This window comes from Vicugna pacos, chromosome 11 (genome assembly GCF_048564905.1).
Source record: "Vicugna pacos chromosome 11, VicPac4, whole genome shotgun sequence".
Lineage (NCBI taxonomy): Eukaryota > Metazoa > Chordata > Mammalia > Artiodactyla > Camelidae > Vicugna > Vicugna pacos.
Genome location: NC_132997.1, coordinates 23,585,829 through 23,596,032, shown reverse-complemented (window position 1 = coordinate 23,596,032; position 10,204 = coordinate 23,585,829). Strand labels below are relative to the sequence as shown.

The 10,204-nt window shown below is 40.4% G+C and overlaps 1 long non-coding RNA gene across 1 annotated transcript; it reads left to right on the top strand.

The window, feature by feature from the left end:
• The first annotated feature begins 1,275 nt into the window (after positions 1-1,275).
• LOC140699706 (uncharacterized) lies at positions 1,276-9,484 on the top strand. The gene is made up of 3 exons (XR_012077951.1): positions 1,276-1,411; positions 3,662-3,751; positions 8,373-9,484. It is a non-coding gene; the product is annotated as an uncharacterized lncRNA (long non-coding RNA).
• Positions 9,485-10,204: the final 720 nt, after the last annotated feature.

Here is a 10,204-nt window from a genome sequence, read left to right as displayed (position 1 = left end):
CCTAAAATCATCCTACAGTGATGATCTGAGGAAGCAGTCAGATGTTCATTAACTACATGGCATGAAGGTCCTTAAGGTACCACACATCAGCAGAGAATGCACAATAAAGCACCACCCCTTTGTTATTTCAAAATGGTTTAATTATGTTGATTAAATCCAGGGTAGGGAAGAAATAGTCTATGAGAAAGATCTAAGATTATTGTTTGCAGATACCAGAGGCCAGTTACCCTTGGTATTTATCCTGTTTTTGTTTTTTTTTAAATCTGCAACAAAAGAATGGCTTCCAACAGTAAAAAGTATATCTTTTACCTTAACTTTAAAAAAATATATATAGCTGCATGGTTATCAGAATCTCTACAATATAGTAGAATACTTATCTTACTAAAAGGAATGAAATTGAAATAATGTGGATCTTTTTTCCAACAGCCTTTTTAAGATACAATTCACATACCACGAAATTTATTCTTTTAAATGGTTCAATTCAATGGTTTTTCATATAATTACAAAGTTGTATACCCATCACCACTAATTCCATAGTATTGTCATCGTCTCAAGAAGGAAACTTTGTGCCCATAAACAGTCACATCACATTCTCCGTTTCCCCAGCTTCTGTCAGCTAATTTACTTTGTCTGTATTCTAAATTTTTCATATAAAAAGATTTGTGTATTTGCATAATCCAAACATTTCATATAAGGGAAATTATATAATGTGGCCCTTTGTTTTATGTTTGGCTTCTTTCATGTAGTATAATGTGTTTAAGATTCATCTGTTTTGTAACATGTGCCCATATTTCATTCCTTTTTGTGGCTGAATAATATTCCACTGCAGAGATACTTCACATTCTCTTTATCCACTCACCGGTTGGTAGATGTTTGGATTATTTCCGCTTTTAACTGGTATGAACAACTCCTTTGAATATTCACAGAACAAGTTTTTGTATGGACATAATCTTTCACTTCTCTTGGTTATATACCTGGAAGTGGAATTACTGGGTCGTATGGTAACTCTGTGTTTAGCTTTTAGAGGAGCTGCCTAACTGTTTTCCACACTAGCTGCCCCGTTTTGCATTCCCACCGGCAGTGGATGTGTTTAGTTTCTCCATGTCCTTGAGGACAGTGATTACTGTCTGTCCTTTGGATTAGCGCCGCCCTAGTGGCTGTGCAGTTACATCCTTATGGGTTTGATTTGCATTTCCCCACATGATGTCTGATGGTGTTGAGCATCTTTTCATGTGCTTATTGGCAACAGTGTTTCCTTAAAACTTTTTATTTCAGGTGGTTTCCTGTTAAAGTTTATTCAGAGGACAACAAGTAGACATTGGTGTGCTGTCCCCATTCTGCTTCTGTCTAAGGCTTTGGCAAACATCCCAAGATGTAAAATTCTGGGTATAGAAGGCCTTCTTGCCTTCAGGTAATTTACTCTGAGTGTGTTCACATATGCTTATTTGTCAAAACTTTTTATTAGTAAATTTTGTTTTCTCTTCTGCTTTATTAACCCATAGTGAGTGGTTTTAGTTAAGACTGGCATTGGCATTTTTTTAGCTCTTAATTTTATATAAAAAAAAAGTAAATAAAAAAACTATTACTTGTATAATTGAACTTGTTTTGTTTTACGAATTACTAATTTAAATATGTGCCTAATTTATACATATATACTAATATATGTACTAATATATAATATATGAAGCTGTAAGGAAAATATATAAACTAATGTAGAATAATGTATATTAATGCATACTAATTTAAACATACCAACTTAAATATATTTATATAAATTAAAGCAGTAATTTAAATTATTAAAGACTAATTTAAATATATTAAATTTATATAAATATATACTGTTGGATTTTGACCACTTTAAAATAGTAAGTTGTTTTTATTATAATATGTAGGAAACTAGAGATAAAATATCCAATGGCAATATTAATTACAAAGTATTTGAAAAAATGTAAAATTCTTACTATGAAAGTATCTTCATTTATATTCTTACTTTTAAAAGAGATTTGTTTCCTATTAAAATTGAGCTCTGTTCGAGGCCTTAGTGGAGAATAAGAGCTTTGAGACACTCCTGGCGGTGACCTTCTGCATTAGAAAGTGTAGACGTTACCAGCCCAGGTGTCAGTGCTCACAAGTGCTCAGAGCGGTCTTTGGGGCCATGACGTGCCTGTGTTTTCCCGGTGTCAGGGACGCCCTCCAGAGCACCACGGTCACACGTCAGATTCTGCTGATAGGGGCGGCCCAGCGCCGTCTCCTTCAGACGGCCGTGGGTCTGGTGGATGTGGTGAGTTTGTCTTTTCACTCGTCTTAGCTTCAGTTTACAAGTCTTTCTCAGTGGGTGGGTGTTCATGAAGGAGTTAGCTCGACAGGGCTGTGCTGCTGTCGTTAGAAAGCCCGGGGCGTCGGGCTGGCCCTGGGCGGCATCCGGGACCTGGGCCTCCGGGGGGGGGGCTCCCGCTGCCCAGCCCACGGCAGAGCGGGCTCTGCGCCCCAAGTGCTCGTGCGATCGGTGCGGCTTGTGCTCAGCAGCCGTGTCCCTCCCGGCCGCCTGGGACCCTGGCACGTGCTATGTAGAGGGCGTCTGCCCCCAAAACCCCTGGGCGCCGGGTCTCTGAGCTCCCCTGGTGGACACTGTGCGAGCTGGTGGGGTAACTAGGGAACGTGCTGGGGGAGGGCTGTGGGTGGCTTTCATCTCGTTTCCTCAGTGTTTTTCTCCACATCTTCCAGTAAATTGACATTCAAGGAATGCGTACTATAGTCTGCAATTTTTACAGAGCCCATTATTGCTGAGAACAGCGCTCAGCAAACTTTCTTTTGTGAAGAGCTGGACTGGCATTCATTTGAGCACTTTCAGTCATACTGTCCCTGTCACAACGACTCAGAAGCAGCCGCAGACCATTTATAGATAAATGGGCATAGCTTTGTCCCAGTAAAACTTTGGACATGACGGGCTGTGAGTGGCTTTGCCAACCACAGCCCCTGGCTTACAGCCAGGTATCTTAACTGTGGATGTGCAATCTTAGGTGAATGAAAAGGTGTAGGTGGGTTTCTTAAGGCAGGGGTCATTTTTGTGGCTTTGAAAAGTAGGATTTACTTTTTAAAATTTATTTTTATTGAAGTACAGTCAGTTACAATGTGTCAATTTCTGGTGTACAGCACAGTGTCCCAGTCATGCATATACAGACATACATTCATTTTCATACTCTTTTCTATAAAGGTTAATTACAGGATATTGAATATAGTTCCTTCTGCTATACAGAAAAATTTTTTTAATTATTTTTGCATATAGTGGCTAATACCTGCAAATCTTAAACTCCCAAATTTATCCCTTCCCACAAATTCACTTTTAATTTAAGGAATAAGTAATTTCTTACAGGATGTTTTCGTTTTTGCCTTTAGATTGTGACCATCTTGTCTCTAAGATGGTAACCTTGATTTTAAGGGAAGCAGATTGACAAAGTCATTCATCTTTCATTTTCAATAATGGTTGGTCATTTGTTATCAGTATCTTCACCTTAAAAGTTGGATAACATTTTCTTTTTAAAAAATAGCTTTTCAATTAACTAATAGTGTTCTACTTTAAATAGTATGCTAGATTACTTTTACACTGATTTCTTATACAGTTAAGAATTTTAAATGATTAATTTTTTCAAACTGTCCCCAGGAGAGAGTGTCACTGTCAGACATCTCAACTTTTCTCATGTCTGTGAGGCAAGAGGACCCCTTAGGACGATGGACTTCACTGTGGACAGAGGTAAGATTGCAAATAATTTAATGATAGGGTCTTTGAAAACTTTGTGAAAAAACTCTTTCTAGTAGAATTCATTTCACATAAAATATAGTGATTGCTTTGTTATCTATCAACAGAGATTTTAAAAAATTGTTTACTTTCATTGAGTGGACTTAATTAATAATGCTGCTAAGAGTCTGGCAGACAATGGGAGACAGGAACTGTCTGGGACAGAGAGAGCCCTGTTTAGAGGAGAAGGTGGTGTCAGTGCTCAGATCTCGCTTCTGAGTGAGGTCTGCGTTAGGAATGGTGATGGTATTAGACTCAGAAACAGTGAGTAGTGCAGACTCGTCTTTCTTTGTTTCCGTTCGTTCACTGCACTTTGATCTGCTCAAGGTCCCAAGCCTGATGCTTGACAAATTCGCAGTTCTTCCTGACTTTTTGCATTGAATTCACCATGAAACCGTCAGTCTCTTTCCCCTTTTCCAGCCGTTGCTCTAGTGGAGCCCCTCCCCTGGTGCCGCCTCAGCTCTGGGGGCTTCTTCCTCCCCAAGAGCCTCCTCTGCTCCCCGCATGAGGCAGGGCCTCAAGTCCCCCTCCTCCTCCTCTGCTTGGTTTTGAACAGGGGGTGGGGGACTCAATTCATGCTACTGAGGTTGGCACTTCTCTGTTACAGACTCGGCTGAATTCTAATGTGTCCTCTATAGGTTATATACTTCTTGAAGACAGGAACCCTTTTTTTCTCTTTAATTTTGTATTTCTCCAGTGCCTAAGAGACCACTGTGACTTGGGATGTGATTATTTCCTATAGAAAGCATCTCCGGCTTCTGGGGCACAGAGAGAAATGAGAAATCAGGTTGAACTCTGTTAACACAATGCAGGCACAAAATAATGAGAGTGTAGAGTTAGCGGAATGGCAGAGGGGGTGAGGAAGGGGCTACCTGGGGCCTTTAGAAATTTGAATATCACTTTATTTTCTTGATCATAGTACATCTAATTAGATGGAATCTGAAAAATTTGAAACCGTGGAAAGCAAATAAAAATCACCTGTAATGCCAACCGTCAAATCCACATTTTTTTAATTCTTAATTTTTTGAATGTGTATATTCTCACTCTTGTTTTCTCACTATATACATTTATTTTAAATATTTTAATACATATTGTATTTCTAAGCAAATAAAGATTATACTGTTTTGAATTTTATTTTTCATCTTCACATACATTTGAGTATTTTACAGCATGTTGCTAAAGAATTTTCCAGTATGTGATATTTAAAAATTCAGTTGGGGGGAGTAATAGCTGAGTGGTACAGCACATGCTTAGCATGCACAAGGTCCTGGGTTCAAGCCTCAGTACCTCCATTAAAAAAATAAAAAAAATAAAAACTCAGTTGATTAACTATTTTAGAGTTTATTTAATCAGTTCCATTTGTTGGACTTTTGCTTCAAACCTTATTTCATCTAGAAATGTGTACAGCTAAAAGATAAGGATTTTAATGGGTCTAAGAAACAGACCCTTCTCACACCTAAAAATGTTAATTCATTTCTTGGTGTCAAATATTCAGTGTTTAAATTTCTCCAGATGTTCAATTAATTTTTTTTCTGTTTGTTTTTTGCATTTTGTGTGTTAAGGTATTCAGTTTTGTTAAAGTACCTAAACAGGGTCTGTTCATTGCAGTGATACATAAAGTTTGCACATTGTGGTTAATCCATCCAAAGCTTATCTTGGTATCTTGTGTGAGCCGTGAGGTGTAAATGAAGAACAATGTGTGTAAATGTTTCAGACTGTGCTTAGCATGTGTTCAGTATCCACTAAGACTCTTGTCTTTTCCCCTTGGTTTCATCAGGCAGCTGCTTGTTTTGTTTGTTTTTAAGGAACCAGCCCTTAGATTTCTTTCTTTCTTAATTTCTCAGTTCTCTCATTCATTCATATCTGTTTTCATTTTCCCTACTTTTACCTTCTTTTAGTATTTCTTGCTGATATCATACTGTCATCATTTATTGAAAATTCAATTGCACACCTTCCGCACACCAGGCTTTGTGCCAGGTGTTGGGAATGCAGTGGTCAGCAGATAAAGATGCCCTGTCCCCAGGAAGCTTATAGTTGAACCCAGACTTTAATTCTCTTTGTTTAATAATACAAGCATATCTATATACAGATAGATAGACAGGTGTGTGACTGTAGATATGGCTGTTTTTTGTAAATTTTGCTATAGAGTCATATTCCCATTATTGTGTAAATCTCTACTGTATAATGTTGAATCATGGAGAATTGCTGATATTCAGGATCAACACAGGATCAACCCAAAGAGGAACACACCAAGGCACATGGTCATCAAATTGACCAAAATAAACAATAAGGAGAAAATATTAAAATCAGCAGTAGAAAAGCGACAAAAAACATACAAGGGAACTCCCATAAGGCTATCAGATGATTTTTCAGCAGAAACTCCACAGGCCAGAAGGGAGTCGCACGATATATTTAAAGTGATGAAAGGGGGAAACTTACAATCAAGAATACTCTTTCCATCAAAAACTTCACAGATAAACAAAAGCTAAAAGATTTCAGCACCACCAAACCAGCTTTACAACAAATGTTAATGGACCTTCTCTAGTCATCAAACCATGAGAATAGAGAACAAAAAGAACAACAAAAAGACCTACAACAGATTGCTTTGGCTGTTCAGGATCTTTTGTGGTTCCTTGTAAATTTCATAGTTGTTTGTTCTAATTCTGGGAGGAGTGTTGGGAGTATTTTGATGGGATTGCACTGGATCTGTGGGTTGCTTTGGGGAGTGTGGCCATATTGATAGTGTTGATTCTTCCAATCCAAGAGCACAAGAGATCTTTCCCTTTCTTTGTGTCATTTTGGTTTTCAGAGTATGATAACCTCCTTGGTTAAGTTTGTTTCTAGTTTATTTCTAGTATTTTGTTGTCTTTGATGTAGTAGAAATGTCTCAGCGAGTTAAAAATGTCTGGTTTTTGAACTGAAAAAAAAAGTGAATGAAGGGCTGCAGGTGGCAACATATCTTTTTTATGGATGAATTGTATTCCATAGTGTGTGTGTGTGTGTGTGTGTGTGTGTGTGTATACTGCATCTTCATTATCTAGTCAACTATTGATGTGCACTTAGGATGCTTCCATTTCTTGGCAATTATAAATAATGTTGCTGCTAATAGCAGGGTGTATATATCTTTTTGAATTAATTTTTATTTTGTGGTTGGCTTTATTCTTTTGATAACTATGTAAGTTTAAAAAGCTAAAGCTCTAGGCATTCTCAGAAACAATGAACAGTACATATAGGTAAGTTTTCAAAATATATCTGCAGTAAAAAAAAAAAAAGGGGGTCTATCAAGCCATGAGAGACATGGAAGAAACTTAAAAGACATAATACTCAATGGAAAAAGCCAGTCTGAGAAGGCTACAAACTGTATGATTCCAACCAAATGACATTCGGGAAAAGGCAGCTACAGAAACAATAAAAAGATCATGGAGAGAGGGATAGAGGGAGGGAGGGATGAATAGATGGAGCACAAGGGATTTTTAGGGCAATGAAATTATTCTGTGTGATACTATAGTGGCTACATGTCATATGCATTTGTCAAAGCCCACAGAACATAGAATATAAACAGTGAGCCCTACTGTAAACTATGAACTTTGGTTCATAATACTGTGCCCATGCTGGTTCATCGATACTACCAAACATGCCACACTGATGAGGGATGTTGAGGCTAGGGGAGTATGTATGTTTGGATGCAGTGGACTGTGTGTGAACACGCTGTATTGTCTGCTCAATTCTGCTGTGAACCTGAAACTGCTCTAAAATAATAAAGTCTTTTTTAAAAAAAGGGAATGGATTAATTTGTGATATAATCTTAAAGGACAAATTATTCAGGCCTATAAACAGATTGAATAGCATATTCAGTTAAAAACATGTGTCTTTAAAAACATTACTTAGAGCAAAGGAGACAGACATCAAAGTGCACAGTCTGATTTATTTCATTTTTATCAAGTTCAGCCACCATCCAATTGATGGATACATGTCGTCAGAGTTTTATGTTTCCGATGAAATGTGACAGAGATGTATATTCTGTGTTCATGGATGTCATTCAAACATATGGTTCATACATTGACTTTTGGATACTGTTGAGGGTTAGGAATTTGAAAACTGTGAAATCATAAACTTAACATTGATACATTTCACTATATATTTATTCTATATAGAGATAAATACAAAAAGAAAGAGGTACGAAAAATCACCATTGGACAGTAAGGGAGAGAATGACACTTTGGTTACAACCCCTCCCCCGACGCAGCCCCTCCCCCCCACACTGGTAACTGACCCATCCAGGATGTCAGTTGCTGGCTGGGTTCCGGGTGGAATGTTGGGGTGCCCCCCCTGGGGCTTGTTGTGGCTGGGGCTCCACGGTAACCAGGCAGAGCCCTGGGAGGGTCCGTGCCATGGAGGGGCTGCTGTCCTCCATGGAGCTTGGCTTTGGGCTGATCCTGAGGGAGCTGAGCGCGGGTCTGGTGTGGCTGCTCCCCGATGGCCTGTCTGCTCAGCTCATGCTCCAGAGCCTCCAGTGGGAGACACTGTTGAGTCTCCCTGTCCTCACCTCCTTCCTGGCTGTCTTATTTGGCTGCAGGCTCACTCACTCTGTTAGAAGTCGCCTGTATCACAGACACGAAAAGCAGCTGGCAGAAAGACTGGCTGCCCAGGTCAAAATGAAGTGCCAGCTCATTGACCGGCTTTACGCGGGTAGACAGGAGTGTGCCAGGGTGGAGACAGCTTTGAAGGACGCCGGGCGAGAGAAGCAGCCAGCAAACATACCCGGCCTCGCTGCCGCTTACAGACGCATGGTGTCCATCAACCTGAGTTCCAGGAAGGAAGTCGTTGTGTCATCGAAGAACTGAGGAAGGAGATCCCTGCAGTCGATTCAAGGGGAGATGGCGGAGGTGCGGAGAATGCTCGCGTTCCTGGAGGAGGTCACCACAGGCAGCACATCGCGAGGGGCTGTTCCCACCGAGCCGGGAGATCCGGCGCCAAGCCCTGCTGGGCCTTCTCCCAGGAGTGGGCCCTCATGCCAAAGCCACGCTGCGCCCTCCCCTCCACCCAGGCCTCCCTGGCTGCTGGGCTGCGTGCGCTCACCCGGTCAGGTCTCCTCCTGCGCTGCCCTGAGGCCAGTGGATGGAGGACAGTCCCCTCCTTTGGACCAGAGTCCCTCCAGCTGTACCCGTGAGCACAGCCATGAACACCTGCATGGTCACCTTCTCCATCTCCAATGTATCCGAATTCCCAGAACACACCAAGGAACGTGGGACTTTCTCGGTATTCACAGACTGCTTGGATTGTCTCTAATTGGCAGTGAAAGAAATGTGATTAAGAGACTGATCTTTAACTCAGTTTGAACCTTCCTTGCACCCCATTTCTCAAGGCAGGTTTAGTAACTGTTATACATCAGCTGTATAAGAGAAATGTATATACAGGTTTCTGTACACAAATATTGCAGTGTAATTTGATAATATGTGTAGTTTCTCAGTATTTGCTTTTAGTTGGCCATGGTATTTTTTCTAGAGTTAAAATCTTAAAAGTCATCAGTTTAAGCTAAAGAAATGTTTATTCCTGAGATCTGTATTTAAAAAAAAAAAAAGACAGTGTCTTTGAGATGATAATAGAGTATGCTTGTAAGAGTTTTATTGAATAGTTATATTCTGTTGTAACGACAGATATACTTAAAAATAAATTTGTTAACTTGCATGGAGATTGTTTCTTTTTCCTGCAGTAATGCTGCAGTATAAGTTTTCTGACCAGGAAGTAATCCACCTGGACAACTTGCGGGAACCTCCACACCCCTGCCCCTCCTGTCTCACTTGCCATCGTGCACTCATACCTCAATGGAAAGCCAGGGCAGGGTTGGGGTTTTCTTTTCACGCATAACTAAGTTTTAGGCCCGCATTTAGTACCTTATTCACAGGCGATGTGCTCTCCCTGTGGAGTGGGCGCAGAGTGGTTTTGATCATGACAGAAGGGACGGCGCTCATAACACTTTTTTAATGGAGGGAATCATGTGAATAAACGACAGAGGGAGCACCGTGATGAGGTGTATGACATTTCCTTGAATTGATTAAAAAAATTCTGCTTGGGTTGGAGAAGATAAATTAAAACTAAAATGTAGTCCTGTCTTCCTGTTGGGGAGGACAGGGTGATCCAAACACATTCCAGGTGAAACAGAAGCGATGGTGTTTCAGAGGTGACACATATAAGTACAAAGAGGAGAAGCAGAAGCAGGGGAATGTGGACTGGTCTTGGCAGAAGTGGTCCTGAAGCCCTCTTCCAGGAAGGGATACCTGAGCATGAGGGACACCTGGAGAGAAGCTCTGTGGGTTGAGGGGACAGTACAGGTGATAGCTCTGAAGGCATTGTCATGGTCACACTGTGTGTGAGGACCAGTCAAACTCCGTGTCTCTGGGATGCAGT